Source organism: Lissotriton helveticus, chromosome 10, assembly GCF_964261635.1.
Source record: "Lissotriton helveticus chromosome 10, aLisHel1.1, whole genome shotgun sequence".
NCBI lineage: Eukaryota > Metazoa > Chordata > Amphibia > Caudata > Salamandridae > Lissotriton > Lissotriton helveticus.
The window spans coordinates 719,348,749-719,366,522 of record NC_136071.1 but is presented as its reverse complement, the minus strand read 5'-3'; the positions used below and the strand labels follow the sequence as shown (position 1 = coordinate 719,366,522).

Here is a 17,774-nt window from a genome sequence, read left to right as displayed (position 1 = left end):
CTCCAGTGACTAACAATTGGGTTATGCAGTTTTCTAGTGGCCTGCATTGGCAAGAAGATGTACGAGAGGTGAGGAGAGCAAAGAGGGATCCCAGAGCCCCCTAAAAACATCTCAGAGGAAAAAAGCAAAGCTGCACCAAGAAATCAGAGACTTAGAAATCAGGGACTCGGGGTGGGGGGGGGGGGGGTTGTCTTCGTCCTGCTCCCTAGGGATTATCCAGGAGCTAGAGGGAGGCTCTATGCCTCATACCTACCTTCAAGGCGAGGTCAAGGGCAGAAGTATCAAACCAGGAAGGGGGGGAAAGAAAGCAGAAGAACAGAGACAGAAAATAACCCCCTCCTTGAGGTCCTTCTTCAAAGTGCACACTACAGTGGTGGACATCATAAAACAGGCGGAGGCCCCTAGGAAGCAGCCAGTGGGCGAAGCTCAATGGAATCAAATGGCTGGTAAGGAAGACTCCCCTCTTTCAATCGGCTGGCAGGTCAGGAACAGGCTACCTTAGGTGAGAGCAATGAAACTATCACACTGGAGGCACAAACTACGACTTTTCAGGGGGGGGTCAGGTCCCAATACCCTTGGTATAGAAAGAGACGCACCTGAGTCAAGCCCACCATTGCCCAGATGGCGATGTATGCACAAGTATATGATCTACAGCTCATATGCCTCGAACACTATGTTCCAGACTTTATCAGAGGAAATAAAGAAGGGGTTTGTTGTTTCTGAAATAAACCAGGGGGAGATAAGGTCTTTTTGTGAGTCACTAGAAAAGAAGATAAAACTATTAAACACTAGGACCCAGACTAAGGAGAACTCTGTGGATGAGTTAAAAAGTGATCTATGTGTGGTGAAGGCATACATAGCAGGCTTAAAAAAGGATGAGCAGGAGGTCCCCCAAAAAATTGGAAAAATTAGAAAACAATTCAAGAAGGAATAACCTCCACATCCTAAACGTCCCAGAAGGGAAATAAGGAGAAGATCTAAGGTCCTGTATTATCACGTTAATTAAGGAGGCGATGCAGATTGAGGAATCCGAAGGTGATCTGAGTAAAGACAACCAAATGGTCCATAGAGATCCTTTCAGAAGGAACCCCAACAAAGCTAAACATCGGAATATCCTAGTGAACTTCCACATGTACTCCTTAAAAGAAAAATCCTGGGGGGCGTGGCCAACAGCCGGCGGGAATTGTCGCTTTCTAGCGCGACTCCAGATCCTTGCCCGACAATCCGCCTCATTGATCCGCTTACAATCCGGGAACTCCTCTGCCACTGGGGAGAACCCCGTCAGGAACCGACTGTGCCTGCTTATGAGAGGTGCTGGCCCCATCGGTGCTCATCGGAGCCAGGTGTAACCCGGCGCGGTGGGGTCCCCCGGGGCCTGCAAGATGGCGGCCATGTCATAGCTCTGGCCGGCCTCCTGCCCGGACTCGGCTGAGAGGGGCTGGACCCAGATCGGGGTCGGAACCAGTCTTGCCTCGCCGTCGCCCGCCGGACCTGCTTTCCACCCTGCCGGGGTGAGGCGGACCCCCATGAACGTCTTTGAAAGCTATCCCTGGCCTGAGTGGAGGAGGGCTGCAGGGGTCGCTTGCGTGCCGGGGCGCCATTCACGCCACGCCCCGGCTTTGAGGCCTGCCACCGGCAGAGCTCCGGTTCGCTCTACTCTTGCTGGCTGGACCCGGATATGGGTCGGAACCCGTCTTACCTCGACGCTGCCCGCCGAACCTGCTTTTCCTCCTGCTGAGACGAGGCGGGCCCCCCATGAGTGACTTTCATAGCTGTCCTGGGCCTGAGTGAGGGAGGGCTGCGGGGATCTCCTGCACGCCGGGGCGCCATTCACGCAACGCCCCGGCTTTGGGGCCTATCATCTTCGGAGCTCCAGTGCGCTATCCTCTTGCCCCGCGAAGACCTGCGGCCCCCCGCCTGACGCCTACATGTTAGACTGGACTTGGAGTGGAGGGAGGTGTGCCCCGGAGGGCCCTGGGGAATACCTGATCTTACTGACCCTGCATTGGGCCTGGTTTGAAGCGCTGTCTCTGGCATTGTGGCTTCCATCGGGGGCCAGGACTGCGTGAGAGCCTACTTGGGGCGAGCTGGACACTTACCTACTGTGCACGTCGCACTTGTCCCGTTAGTTGACCCTACACCGCCACAGTAATTGCGCTCCGGGCGCTGTGCTGTCCGGTGCCCTGACAATCGCACCTCCATTCTGCGCCTGGGTGGCGGCCCTCCCCTTCTTGAACCTACCATCACCTTCCGGCTCCATGGCGACCTGACACACACAGTAGCTCTTCAACGCAGGTGGGCCTGCCCCCTTTTAGTGTTGCTTTGTGTGCCCTGTGGATCTTCCTGAGCTATCTCGCGCTCTACGTCCAGGCTTCAGATGCTGGGGACACGGCGAGTGGTGCCGATGTGCTGTGGAGTGTGCTCCTGTCGGGATCCAATGCCGTGGGGGAGTGCTGGTCTCGGTCTTGGCTCCACCTCGTCCCGATCGCTTCGGGAATCCGCTGGGCACGTAGAGATGGTGTCTAGCAAGGGGTCAAGGCCCCCAAATCAGAGACAGATTACCAAGAACTTGTGGGGCACGAAGGGAGATAACAGGGAGGCTGCCCCCCAGGAGACCCGAAGCGCGCGTCCCCATCGCAGGGGGCAAAGACACTCACCCTAGAGGATGTAATGGAGGCTATCGCTGGAGTCCGCTTCTCTCTTGAGACCCGAATTGACTCCGTGAATATTGAGATGACTCTTGCGTGCCGACTTGCGCAAAATGGACACTAAAGTCAAGGACGTGGAGGTTAAGACGGCGGCTTTGATTGATGACACATCTACGCTTCAGCAGCAAGTAGCCCAGCTTCAGAAACAGCAGAAGCAGATGAGTTAACAACTGGACGACTATGAAGGGAGGGCGAGACGGAACAACATCCGTATCCTAGGGGTTCTGGAGAGAATGGAGGAGCCCTCAGCTGACCTATTTGTAGAGACCCTAGTTACGACGCACCTTAAACCGAAGCAGCTCTCGAACTACTTCTCCATTGAAGGAGCACATAGGGTCCCGGTTGGTAGACCTAAGCCGGGGGCCCCCCCCGCCCCATCATCGCTAGGGTCTTCAACTTTAGAGACCGAGACGCTATACTTCAGGCTGCTAGGTACGGCCCGCCTCTTCTTTTAGAAAACATTCGCATCTCCATGTTCCCAGATTTCACGGTAAAGGTGCAGGCGAGGCGTCGCAGCTTTCTGGAGGTCAAAATGGCGTTGCGAGATAAGGGCGTCAAATACTCCATGCTCTTCCCTGCGAAACTACGCGTCGAGAAGGATGGGAAAACATGGTTCTTTCTCTCGCTACATGAGATTACGGAAACCACTTATGTCTTCAGGAGGTGAAGTCTGACGGTTGTGGGGTTGGTGGAGACGGCATGGGAATAACGTAGTCCTCCCACGGATCCAACGGAGGATTATTGGATAACTCTCCTTCCTCCACTTCTTCATCCGAAGAAGTGTCCGGGGTCTGTGTAGGCAGGTTGTGGAGTTTCCGTGACCGGAGACCTGGGCGGTGGAACTTCAGGTTGAGGAACTGGGACAGCAGGTTGGGCTGGAGGCACAACCTGTTGAGGCGGAAAACGTTGGTTATAATCTGCCAGCATAGCCTGTAAATCTTGGATGAGGCTTGGTGGTAAATGACTGGCCTCCGAAACCGGAGAAGACCTCCGGTATTCTGTATGATGAGGGACTACAATGTCCTCCTGATAATAATGCCCGGAATAAGCATCTTCTTCATCATCCTCCTGGCATTTAATATTTAATTCTGAGGGATGGTGAGCTATTCAAAAAGCTCCCTCATTGTCATCATCCTCAAAACTCTCCTCTTCGTCATCAGCATAAGTCTCTAGGAGATGAGAGGGCATAAGTGGCGAAATGTAAGATTCTTGCTGTCTCTGGTATGATACTAATTGAAAGGTCTTTGAAGAAAGCGGGGTAGAAAAAGCCTGTTTCACAGCTAAGAGCTTAGATGAAGCAGAATCTATTTGTCTTGATGCTACCAGTGATAACGGTGTCACAGTCGTCGTCATGTTCATCGTCGACGACGAAGGATTCGTAGTCGATGGAATCGATGTCGACAGGACCGCCGTCGAAGGACTCGACGTCGACGGGGCAGCAGTCGACGGACTTGTCGTCGTCGACGGACTCATCGTCGATGGACCTTGCTTCTTCGTCGACAAGACGGTCGTCACTGGTACCATAGATGACTTTGCCGACGAGGGCTTCTTTGTCGACGAGTGCTTCTTCGTCGTCGAGGCTGTCGACGACAAATCGTCGACGAAGGTTCTTTTAGCTACAATACAGATTCTTGTAGACAGGCTAGGAGAAGTGATGGCTGTAGTGGAGATCATAGCCATAGATGAAGAAGTAGAAGTAGAAATGGTAGTCACAGGTGAGGAGACAGAAGAGCTCTTACTCACGGTTTTCTTAGAATATTCCTTGGTGGCTGAGGCTCCAGAGATATTAGATGGAGATCTCTGTGAAGAGCCTGAAGTGGAGTGGGAGGTTTTAACATGTTTTCTCCCTTCACTTAAATTATCCTCTTGAGATCTCGGTCTCTTACTGGAGGTAGAGGCTCTGTCTTCATCATCCGTAGAAGAGGATTTTAGCCACAAAAGAACTCTGGCCTCCCTATCCCTTAAAGTTTAGAAGGGAAGGTGCGGCAGATCTTGCAATTTTTTGCCTCATGTTTTGGATAAAGGGAATAAATGCAGTCCTTATGTTGGTCATCAACATGGACCCTTTTCTTCTCGCATGTTCTACAAGGTCTAAACAAGGCCTTCTTATCAGACATCCTGAAGCTTTGATGAAGAAACTGAGTCAAGACTCAGGGAGACTCCCTTCCACACGACGTGCGGTGAAAATCTGAGGGGAACTGGCTCTACAGAGAGGGTTCTAGAGGGTGCTGTAAGCTGATTGGTTGGTGCAAAGACTTTGGTCTTTTTAGCATAATGAGGTAGATAGGCTACTACAATCTAGGCCTCAGGCCTTCTCATAGGGCCTACTACTGTAATTTACTTTTGGCACTGTTTTTTATATACCGTGGGACTCCCGCCTCGGCGACGGGGAGTGATTCAGGCATGTGAATCTACGAAAGATACCCCAATACTGAATAAACAGATTTCCTTTGAAATAAGATCTGACCTTTCACGTGCAACCCTAGATGGGCAATGGGAGCTGGGGAAAATACTTGAGGAGTTAAAAAAGCTAGGAGCAGTAGCCCAACTTAACAAGTTACCCGCCTCCTTAAAGGTAATGCACAAGAATAAGATGCACAATATAAGGAGCAAGCAAGAAGCGAAAGAACTCTTAGAAAGGATTAAAAAAAAAGAAAAAAAGGAGACACCTGTTAGTATTGAAATTGTCTAGGCTCTCTTGTTTTCTTGCTTCCTTTCCTTCTTTGTTCTTTTAGTTTGTACTGCAGCGCGGAACCAGTGTTAAAACGGGCAGAGGTGTGATATGTAGAGGGGTGTTTAAAAATGTAATAAATATAAAATATTTAAAATGAAGAAAAAAAAGATTTAAAAAATACTTTCTACAGAGTGGGAAGTTGGGGTGGTGGGGAGCATGTAGGGATTATTTTTTTTTATTCCTCTTTTGCCTCAGTTAAGTTGGTCAAATTGGTATGTGTGCACTAATAATATGTTCCGGGGGGCACTTTCCATCACACCAAACAAAAAGACCTTCAGTATGATTCGGTTCTTCTCTTGGAATGTTAAAGCTTTACGTGTAAAAAGGAGAAGGGCAAACATTTTACAATATTTGAGAGACTCTCCTGTGCAGATAATTATTCAAGAAACTCACTTGATCAAAAATGTATGGCAATATTTAAAAAACTAAAGTGGGCCGGGCATGGATCAGAGTGGCGATTATAATGAAGCGACAAGTTACGGCCCACAAAATCAACTCCCTAGTGGACTCAAGTGGTAGATGGGTCATTCTTTTTTTTTTGCCTGTTATTCCATTCAGGACAGTTCATTTCCTGTAACCAATCAACTATCATTTCCTTTTATACTCAGCATTAATTAGTATTACACTTCTTGGATATTAATATAAATTTTGCATTAATTTCGTAGGCTTGACATTAGGTTAGTGAACGATAAACCACACCTAAAACTAGAGAAAGCAACTGAAGACAAAAAAATAATTAATATAGTTGAAGGAAAAAATGAATCAATATATAAAAAAAGTACATATATTTAACATACAACTGGAACTTAAGTGCATCATTTTTCTAATTGGTACTTCACTAATCAAGTCCTTCTTTGACATGAACATAAAGATGAGAATTGTCCAAATAGCCTTGAAATTCTCAAGGAGAGGTAGAAATACATTGGTCCTCTGCAACTCTAGTTTGAAGATCATGTGTAATATTAGTCACAGACGCAGGTGAACTGTTGTAATATTTTCAAACTGGTGGATCCACAGATATCTTTGGTTCAGTTTTTTTTTTCATATTTAGGCAAGCGTTTCAGAGTCGAGAATCGGAAGTCTTGAAACGACTGCCTTCCCATCAGTACACAATCAATCAATGCAGCCAGAATCTCCACCGCAATTGCCCCAATGGAACCTCAGTAGATTTACTTCAGGAAGCGCTGCAGTGTTTGGTGGAGCATCCCTTGACAACCCTTCGATATAGGAACTCTGGCTGGGACACATCGCCTGTACAATTTGAATAGGATTTGTTACAACAGCTTTCAGTAACACTTCTATTGATGGAATGCAGTTGCCAGGGCACCTCAGTCCGATCAGTGTAATTGCGTACACCACAGCATTTAAGCTTTTTCTGGAGCTTGTCAACCTGTTGGGAGAACTACCATTATATTTGAGGAATACATTCTCCATTGAGCTCAGTTCATATTTGATTCTGTTTGAATAGATGAATCCCAAGACTGCAGCAGAATTTTCCAGACAAAGGAGGATGCCAATGAAGTACATAAAAGTTCCTTTCTGGCATCGAGCGTCCTATTTAGGCACTCAAAATCCTGTGAAAAAGAGGGTGCCGGCAGCTGCTCCGGCCAGAGAACTGGGCAAGATGAAGTATAGGTCGTGGAAGAAATACTGCAAGTACTTGCAGGTCAGAAACAAACGGACACCAGCATAGCAGAGAAAACCTCCAGAGTACCAGAACAGGAGGCTGACTGTCTTAAGCAGGCAGAGGCAGCCACAGCCTGGCCGGTCTGCCATGGCTGGGCACCCTCCAGACAGTCACCGCTGTCCGAGCCCTGGAGATGCTTCGATGGGCCGTCCCTGAACCCTCCGGTGGCGCTTCACTCCCAGACCCCGGCGCACTGCCTGCTCCCTCCCCATCCTCCTTGCACTCGTAGATGGGTCATTCTTAAGATAATATTAATGAGCAACCCAGTAACACTAGTCTGCTACCATGGCCCAAATTGCAATGATCCTGAGCCCTTAAAAATATACTCCTACAACCTATTGGACTTTACGGATCCTGTAATTATGGCAGGTGATTTTAACATCACACTAAACCCCAATTTGGATAAATCAAACAGTAGAGCTGTGAAGACTCTTAAATCTCAAGCCTTCTTGCATTTAAAGATGGGGCTCTGCAATGTTTGGAGGGACAAGTCCAGCTCCGCACTCGGAGTTTCTTATTTTAACAGGACATATGGCCACAGGTCCAGAATGACTGTTTCCTGGTGAGTTTAAGTCTAAGAGAAAAAAATTCCAGACATTGGGTACTTGACTGCCCCTCTGTCTGACAACACCGGAGTATATATGGAACTGGACTTAAACAATAGAAAGGCTGGTAGGGTCTGGACGTTTGACCAGACATTGCTACACGACGTAGATTAAATCAACTATCTTCGCTCTGAGACTGAGGAATTTTTAAACCTTAACATAGGGACGGCCTCCATCCAGATAGTGTGGGACACCTTAAAGGCATACCTTAGGGGGAAAATTACTGGCAGAGTATGCCGCAGAAATAGATGCTATAGAGTGGAGGTTGGCTGATTGGAAAGAGAAATGAAGTGTCTGGAGGCAAGCATGTGAAGTCTTGGGGAGGAGGAGTCAAGGCAAGCGGTCGTAAATAGTTTGAAGAAACTGAAGAACAGTTAGACACCATCTTGCAGACAAGGGTTACAAAATGTTGGGAGGCGAGTAAACTAGCCCATTTGGAGTATGGGGAGGGGCAGGGAGAGTGTTGGCATGGAAAGCGAAAGCCAACAGAACACGAAACCTGATAATGGAAATATTGGACGTTGAGACCACGGCTAGATTGAGCACAGACTCGGAAACTGAGAACGCCTTCCACGACTTCTTTCAGAAGTTGTATAAAAAGGATAGAGTAGCCAATGAAGATACAATTATGGAATGGATAAGTTCCATTGCACTCAAATCCCGAGATACATTGCAGCAGAACTCCCTAGAACAGGAAATTACCCAGGAGGAAGTAAAAAGGGCTTTACAGTCGAGCAAAAAAGGAAAAGCAGCAGGGCTGGATGGTCTACCAACAGAGCTCTACAAAAATCTATGCGAAGGTTTAATTCCTGTTATGACTTCACTGTTTAATGAGATCCTAATTTCAGGTGTAAATCTTCTCTCCTCTTGGGGTGAGGCAACCATCACCCCGATTTTAAAACCGGAGAAAAACCCAACCAAATGTGAATCATAAAGGAGTATAGCACTGCTCAATGCAGATTAAATGATCTTCGCCAAAATCTTAGCAGACCAACTAGGTGCAGTAGCAGGGGATATTCTGCAAGGTGATCAGAAGGGCTTTGTTAAGGGTAGGCATATACATGAACTTACATATTATCGTATTGGTGCAATAGATTTTGCCACATCATACTCTATCCCCCTGGTTGCTTTAACCCGAGACGCCACAAAGACGTTTGATAGAGTCAGCTTGACTTCTCTGGCAGTGGTATTAGAAAAATACAACATTGGCAAAAACGTCCGTAGAGCCATCCAGCTGATCTATCAAGGCGCATCAGGAACATTTCTCGTTAATGGCAATTTAACTAAGCCATTTGGAACGGGGAACTAGGCATGGCTGTCCCCTATCCCCTCTCCTTTTTAATCTCTTCATCAAGCATTTTGCACAGAAGCTCAGAGATGAGGTGAATATTCCTTGATTTAAGTATAAAGGGTGGGAAAGGAAAGTGGCCCTCTATGCCGATGACCTCATGGTCTTCTCTACAGACCTTTGTCGCCATGCCTGTCATTTTACAACATGCTGTGGAGTTTGGGGAAGTATCCGAATATGAGGTGAAGTCAGAAAAAACAGATCATGGCGAGGAAATTAGAGAAGAGCCACCACTTGATCAAAAAAGAGATGAGATACCTGGGGTTAAAGATAGTGCAGGATATCGGCAAAATCACTGAAGTATTTATTTATTTATTTTTATTTTGAAAGTTTTATATAGCGCGGACAAGATCTTCGCAGATATCAGAGTGCTTTACAAAGAATAGTACATGAGGGAGTATAGTCAGACAGATAAATCAATAGGTCAAAACAGTACAACTAGGTGGCTACATAGCCAATCCTGTGAGTAATAAAACAGCTAATACAAATAATCAAAATAAACAAATCGATGCAGAGTATTAACAGTGTCTGAGATAAAAGCTCAAGTGTATTTTGCCATGAGGATAGTTTTTACTTCATTTTTAAAGAGTGTAGTGGAAGAGATAAGCCTGATTTCGGGCGGGAGTGAGTTCCAGATCCTAGGAGCCATTCCTGAGAAGGAGCGCTTATATGTTTTTTCCTTCCGGAATCTTCGAGGTTTCAGCAGAAGATTGTTTGTGCCTCTAGTGTTTCTAACTCCGCCAGAGATTGTCAGTTTCTGAGCGAGGTATCCGGGTGAGTTTAGGTGTACCGCCTTGTGTGTCATGCAGGCGATTTTCAAGTGTATTCTGGCTTCAAAAGGCAGCCAGTTCAGGGATTTCAAGTCAGGGGTAATATGGGAGTGCTTTTTTGACCCAGTGATGAGTCTCGCTGCAGTGTTTAGAGAAGCTCTCAGGGGTGCGGTTGTAGTTAGTGGGAGTCCGCAGAGGGCGGTGCTGCCGTATTCAATTCGAGGGATGACTAGTGCTTGTACTGCCGTTTGGAAGTCTTTGGCTGGGAGGAAGGGTTTAAGTTTCCTCAGAGTATTGATCTGGAAGTTCGCTCCCTTTGTTGCCTTGCTGATATGTTGCTGCATGTTGAGATTGGTGTCGAGTGTTATGCCTAAAGATTTTGCTGAGTCCACGATGGTCGGTTGGACATTGAGTGCGGTTAGGTGTTTAAGCCAAGTTTGAGTGGTGGAGATCTTCGTTGGAGGTGAGATCAGCAGGAACTCTGTTTTCAGGGCATTGAGTTTGAGATGATTATCGGCAAGCCAGGATTGGGTGCATCTGATCGTTGAGTTCAGGAGCAAGATGTCTCTGGGGGACTGTACTTTGAGATAAAGTTGGGTGTCATCGGCGTACATGTGAAACTGTACATTGGATGCTTGTAGCAAGGTGGTGAGCGGTTCCATGACTAGGTTGAACAGAGTTGGGAATAGAGAGGATCCTTAAGGGGACGCCTAGCGTTACGGGTATTGGCGAGGACATCAGGTTGTTACTCTTAAATTTCTGCGACCTGTTGTGAAGGAAGGAAGTGAACCACTTTAGAACAGTTCCAGAAAAACCCATTCTAGCGTTCCAGTTCTAGCGTTCTACCCTTCCAGTAAATATGTCAAACACCACTAAGGAATGTACTCGACACATGAAAAGATGGGCTCTCCTCCCTTTGTCAATCTTTGGGAGGGTGAATTTGGTGAATATATTACATACCAAAGATTACATTCCTTTTTAGCACAATCCCCCTACATATAGGTAAACCCTTAATCAACACGCTACAGCAGGCCATAAACACTTTAATCTGGGCGTAAAAAAGGAACAAGAATCTCATGGAAAAAATTGAGGCGAAGAAGGGAGAAAAGTGGGATTATCCCTCCCGGTCCTGCAATACTACACATGGGCCTTCCCACTCTCACTCCAGAATGCCATTAAAATTCCCAGGCTCATCCGGTATTGGGTGTATGTTCAAAGCCATGATAGAGGGGGCCAATAACGACAAAGATGGATTTCTGTTTATATCTAGATACCAAACATTGTTCAAAAAGTTAAAATCTTAAAGTATTACAGGCCATGACTAGAATGTGGACCAGTGTCCGACGGTCATTACATAAATGGGTATAACCCAGAAATGCCACTGGGACCTGGGTAGTTATCAATGCAGAAGAAAAATGGTCCCAGTGGGACAACCTTATAAAGAACAAATATTTACGCAACCACCTGCATTAAATTACTTACACTATAAGGTAACCTTATAGTGGAAGTAATTTAATACAGGTGGTTGCCTGTATCAGTTTCAGACGGTCAGCTGGTATTAGCTATTTTGAAGCCTTGCCCCCCTGTCGGAATCCCCGGGAACACCAGATTGCCGAAAAGATAAATTAGCTCAGCCACTGAGAAGGGCTGGGCGTAGGGAGACCTTACCCAAGAAGGCACGCAACTACAGTGGTCGACTTTCGGTAGTATCATGGAAAAGGATATTTCAAAATTTAAATATATTCAAATGAACAGCTGGGCTCAAAATCAAAAAAATGGCGTAGGCAGCCCTCTAGAAGAGCACCTGGTGGTGAAACCGCCGGGGAGGAAAGCAGAATCTTTCTAGTACTGGAGAACTGAAGAAGAAATAGATGGGTAATTCAACCTGTCAGAAGACTTGTGGGGTACATACATGCCAGGAGAACATTGGGAACAACTTTGGCAAGTATCAATGAGCACTTTGTTTCCTGTGGTTAAGCCGGCCTGGCTAAAAAGAAAATCATCTCTTTAATGTCCATAGGGCCTATAGAACTCCATTAAGGCTTTCAAAGATGTCAAACGTGCCTCCTGTCAAATGCAAGAAATGCGACCTGGAAAGAGCATCAGATGTCCATATGTTTCAGCAATGTCCTGCTATCCTTGAATTTTGGCCGAAGGTCGGTTACACCATTTCTACTATCTTAGGGCTGCAAATTGAGGTAAGCCTTTCCTTGATCATCTTCGGAATCACTTGACAAAATTGCTGGTCCCGCAAGAGCTTTTCTTTTCTTTGCTATACTGCTGGCAAGAAGGGAAATCTGCTGCAAATGGGTTGAATGCCTACCCCCCAGCATGATATGTGGTTGGACTCCTTAATCACTCCATCCAAGCTAGATCTAAGGGGGACTACAACTAAAAGAAAGAATGCCCTTTGGAGCTTCCTATTGAGATGGCTTGACAAAGAGGGGGAGAATATTGATCGAGGTCTCCACTAAATCAGTTGCACTCTTTGCCCTATGATTAAACCTCCTTTATATCTCTCCAGGATCTAATGGATTGCAACCCCGGTTCCCAAAAATCCATACCAGCAGCTGCCGGCTCATACCAGGCCAAATTTGAGTGACTTTTACCCGTTTGGGACAATTCCCTCCTATGCGCTAGTGTACCCAAAGTTGGAAAGTTTAGATTCCTGGTCCAAGGTATACAGGTGCAGGTGTTTGGATTGCTTATTGTGGTCGAGGTAAATGAGGACAAGCCTTTTTTTTTTAACAAGTTGCTTGATACCTTGGATTATCCACTTTGTTCACACCCTTCCAGAATCAGCACAACTGAGGGGTTAGCTTGCAAGTCTGTATTCGCCAATGTGGCAACCAAGTTAGAGTTCACAGTAAAAACAACCGTTATGCGTTGTTTATTTATTTATTTATAGTGTTTTGTATAGCGCGGACAAGACCCGTGGGTATCAGAGCGCTTAACAAGGAAAGAATTACAGATAGATATTATAATAGCAGTAATAACAACAACATAGTTATGAGGTAGAAGGCAATATACTGTATGGACTTGATTAGATATATAAATTCCTAATGTCTGTGCAATTAGCATTAGGTGGCGAACAAGGCTTAGCTTGTGTCATGGTGACAATCCAAGCTCGGTGAGGTAGGGTTATAAGGCATTCCAGTGCATATCAAGGATAATATGGATAAATAAATAAGGTGAGGTAGCGGTTATATAGATTATGTCTGTGAGATATAGTTATAAGTTCACAAGTATATGAGGTAGCAGTAACGTGTCTAGTCTCGGCTTGAACATGGAAAACAGTCAATCAGATATTGATCTTCCCATTTTTATGAAGAGGACAACCCTCTGGTAGCGTAAATGATCATCCCAGTAATCCGTAGGTTTCTCTATGTAGGGTATTTACTCATCAATTGGCTCTTCAGTTCTCGTTTGAATGTTACTGTATTTTGAATCTTCCTGATGTTTGGAGGGAGTGAGTTCCAGATTCTGGGGGCAGCTCCGGAGAATGCTCTGTTGTAGGTCTTTATCTTGTGGAAAAAGGCTGGTCGCAATAGTAACTCTTTTGCGCTTCTAGTTGGTCTGTTACCTCCTGATAGCTTAAGTTTCTTGGCTAGGTATCTAGGCATGTTGTAGTGAACCGCTTTATGTGTAATACAGGCCATCTTCATTTGAATTCTGGCCTCGTAAGGTAGCCAGTTTAGTGCTTTCAGGTGAGGAGATATGTGATCGAATTTCTTCGTTCCCGTAATGAGTCTAGCCGCTGCGTTGAGGCAGGCTTTTAGTGGTGCTGTGGATGTTTTCGGTAGGCCAGCTAATGTGGTGCAGCCGTATTCGATCCTCGAGATAACTAGTGATTGGATAGCCAGTTTTAGATCCGTCTCTGAGATAAAGGGTTTCAGTTTTCTTAAGTAATTCAAGTGGAAGCGGGCGCTCTTGGCCATTGAGTTGATATGTTCTTTCATGTCGAGGTTTTCATCTAGCTTAATTCCTAGTGATTTGGCTGAGTTAACTAGGGTCGGGGTGCAATTTAGCGCCGTCACCAATTTAGTCCATTCCTTAACTTCAGATTGGCTCCTTGTCGGTGAGATTAGCAGGAATTCTGTTTTCTGGGCGTTTAGTTTCAGATGGTTCATTGTTAACCATCGCAAAGCTCTTTTTAGTGTCTTGTTTATTCGGTCAATGTCCTCAAGGGAGGCGATCTTTATGTATATTTGCGTGTCGTCTGCATACATATGATAGGATATCTGTGATTTTTGAAGGATCTCGGTGAGAGGTTCTACATACAAGTTGAATAGATCAGGGGATAACGTTGAGCCTTGTGGGACCCCGATTGCATTGGGGCTCGGGGAAGACATTGCTTGGTTAACCAGGAATCGCTGAGTCATTTTCTGTAGGAAAGAATTGAACCATTTCAGCACGTTTCCGGACAAACCCATCCTGTCTTGTAGCCTGGTCATTAGTGCTTCGTGCTTTACCGTGTCAAATGCTGATGACAGGTCTAGAAGGATCAGTAGGCATGTTTGATTTCGGTCTAGGGCTTGTAGGGCGTCATCGACAATATGCAGGATCGCAGTTTCAGTACTGTGCCCTGTTCTGAATCCTGATTGGCAATCATCTAGTAGCGAGAACTTAGCGATGTGTTGACTTAGTTGGCCCTGCACACATTTCTCAATGAGTTTGGCCAGTAGAGCGATGTTGGTCACTGGTCGATAGTTATTTGGGTCTGTTGCATTAGCTGTCGGTTTTTTGATGATGGGCACTACCTGCCCTGTTTTTAGGCAGTCAGGGAGGGTCCCTTGTGCAAGTGAGGCATTTATTATCTCAGTCCAGATTGGAACTAGAGTGTGGCTGATTTCTCTTACACACTTTCCCGGTAGAGGGTCTTGATAGTGGTTGTTCGGTCTAATTTCCGCCAGCGTTTTGGCGATCTTTCCCTGGTCGTATAATTCAAATGTGTCCCAGTTTGCCTTATTTTTTGTTTGGAGACCCTCTGTTGACGCATTGGCCTCATTTTTTGGTGGAGGAGGGGTCATAAGGTTAGCTGCTGCATTTGTGAGTTCAACTTCTAGCAGTTTGGATTTTTCCGTGAAAAATGAGGAGAATTCCTCGCAGCTTATGGGAGTTTTTGTGTTCTCTTGAACCGTTTTGGCTAGTTTATTTGACTGTTGTTTTAAAATCTCGAAGAGTTTTCGTGGTCTGTTTCTGGCATTGTCCAGTTCAGCTCTGATAAATTCTTTTTTGGAGTTGATTATCTTTTTGTTGTATTCGCTTCTTGTTTTTCCTGAGGGCTTTCAGCTCAGGGGAGGAGGGATGTTGTCTCCATTTCCTTTCGGCCATTCTCAGTTTGCGCCTGTCCCGTTCAGTGACTCATTAAACCAAGGATTTTTTGGCTTCTCTGAGACTTTTTTCAGTTTTTGGGGCATGGTGTCATTGACGATATTACCGATCGAGGTTATGTAGTGGTCCGTCAGCTCATTGACATTTTGCTTATTGTTGGGTGGCTTCAGGTCTTTCTCACACCTTTCAACCAGTAGTTCAATATTAGCCTCTTTTGTGTCTCGGATCAGTTTCTTGAGCTTGCGTGGTTGCACGGTCCTGCCCTTTTTCATTGTAGGTATCGCGAATGTTATGATGTGATGGTCAGACCAATCACATGGGTCTATACCGAGGATTGATGCCTCTTTATTTCTTGAAATAATCCAGTCTAAGGTCGCTCCTTGTGAGTGAGTGGGTTGGTTGCATGCTTGTGTAAGTTTTAGCTCACTGAGGAAGTCTTTAAGCGAGTTAACCAGTTTGTCATTGCCGTCGTCCCAGTGTAGGTTAAAGTCGCCTAGGAATATGTTATTGGCATCCGAGTTAGAGTTGGTCGTTATGATCTCTATCAGTTGCTCTGTGAACTTTGCGTTCTCTCCTGGTGGGTGGTAGAATGCATGCAAGTTGCAACTTTGATTTTTTGGTGTTCTCACATTAATACCAAGGTATTCACAGGATTCTAGGGGGTCAGATTGGAATTGGCAGACCTCAATCTCTGAACGGTGAATGCAAGCTATGCCTCCTCCCACATTCCTTGGTCTGTCTAACCTGACGATGTTATATTGTGGTGGTATTAAGAGATCCATGGTAGGAGATGATGATTCATTGAGGCATGTTTCCGTGAGGATGGCCAGGTCAATTTCCTTGTTAATGATGAGGGCAGCTATGTCTGATGCATGTTTAGTTGCCGAACGACAGTTAAGTAGTAGGCACTTCAGGGGTTTCTGTGATTTAACGAGTTTTCCATTATCAGATTCGGATGTGGTTAGCTGAATATGTTGTAAGTTTTGGTGAATTGCTTTCCTGTCATTCTTTCTGGACATTCTATTAGAGTCAATAGGTACTGTTTTGATATTCTCCTCCCTACCAAGGGCAGTTTGTTCATAAGATCGGAGTAAGGCCAGAGCTTCATCATTTGACACGGGCTTGGTCCTGTTAGGTCTGTTGGGTCTGAGTACCAGATTCTGGATGTGTGAGACCTTGGTGTGTGTACTTATCGCCATCTCCCAAATTTTTCCAATTGTCTGAGATTTTCATCGAGTTTTGTGCCAGGTTTCCTACGAGTTTCTGGAGCTCCTTGACTTCTTTCTGTGTTCGGGATGATTTCTTATGTGAGATACATCTGGCTGGATGGGTATTGCAATTTGCTCTTCTCCGTAAATGATATGTTCTCATTGCCACAGATCTTTTCTTAGTGTCCTTAGTTTGGTTGAGATTTCTGGCTCTATTAGAGGTGCCCCCATTAATTCCTATGTTATGGGATGTAAGGGGTGTTTTTGTGAATAGGGCTCTATGGGACTCAGGTCTCGCATTCGAGGGAGGATGGGGAAGGTCGATATCATCTACCTTGTTTATTCCGTTAACTTCATAGAGGGACTCGTTTGGAGCTGGGGTACATTCTTCAAGTGCGGTGGAGTTGTGCGTTAGCGGCAACTGCTCTTTTCTTGGGGCCTGGTTATTCTCTTTGTTTCCAAGGTTAGTAGATATCGCTATCCTTTCTATCTCATTCTCTGGTATTACCATCGCGTTTTCGGTTAAATCTCCGGTGTTAGAGGTTTGGTTGGTCTGGCCGTCCGTTTGACTGGTGTCTCTAGTATTGGAGTCGTTGTTTTCAAGTGTGACATCTGGTAGTGTCATGTTTTGTTGGTAGCTTGGTCCTTCTATGTATTTCTTTAAGTTTTGGAAAGTTGTCTCAAATTTCTCGAGTTCTCTGTTGGTTGCTTGTATCAGCACTATTCCCGTTTTATACATAGTAATGCATAATTCTGTCTTACTTCTTTTAGTTAATGAGGTCGTTATTTTTGTGCCATATGGTATGTTTTTTATAGTTTTAGTGAACAGCATTTTTGTAAGGGCGTTGCGCCATTTAGCTGTTTTGTCTGTGTAGAATATAAGGTCATTCATCTTGGTGCCTTTGACTCTATCAAAGTATGGGTCAGAGAACAGCATGTCCGGGTTTTTTCTCAAAGTATTGTGTTTGAATTTTTTGGCAGCATTTTTGGATAGAGTTGAAGGGTATTCTATGCTTTTTGCATTGGACCCAGTCGATCCTAGGTATCTTCCATCCATTTCCGCTTCACGTTGAGGTCTGCAGAGGCCTATTGACTATTTTGTACTGAGTAGTTCCCTATTGACTATTTTGTACTGAGTAGTTCCCAGCTAGTGTATCCTGGAGGATATAGAAATCAAGTAACTCAGTACTATGGTTTTGAGGTGGTAGGTATAGTTTCCTTTGTGGTTTAGTTTGCTCTTATTATTATACTTTTGTAGACGTGGAAGATATAGAAGTTGAAAGTGACTTCCAAACTACTGTTTCATATTGGATCCTCTGATTAATTAATCCTTATTAGTTATGTTATCTTATTCTAATCAGTCCTTTGTAATTATGGTGC

At 45.4% G+C, this 17,774-nt stretch overlaps 1 protein-coding gene and 1 pseudogene across 2 annotated transcripts in view; both read right to left on the bottom strand.

Moving 5' to 3' along the window:
• DNAJB6 (DnaJ heat shock protein family (Hsp40) member B6) overlaps positions 1 to 17,774 on the bottom strand; it is a 451,460-nt gene that overhangs the window by 303,031 nt on the left and 130,655 nt on the right. The window lies entirely within an intron of this gene.
• On the bottom strand, positions 6,490 to 17,019 carry LOC144785259 (tetraspanin-3-like; annotated as a pseudogene).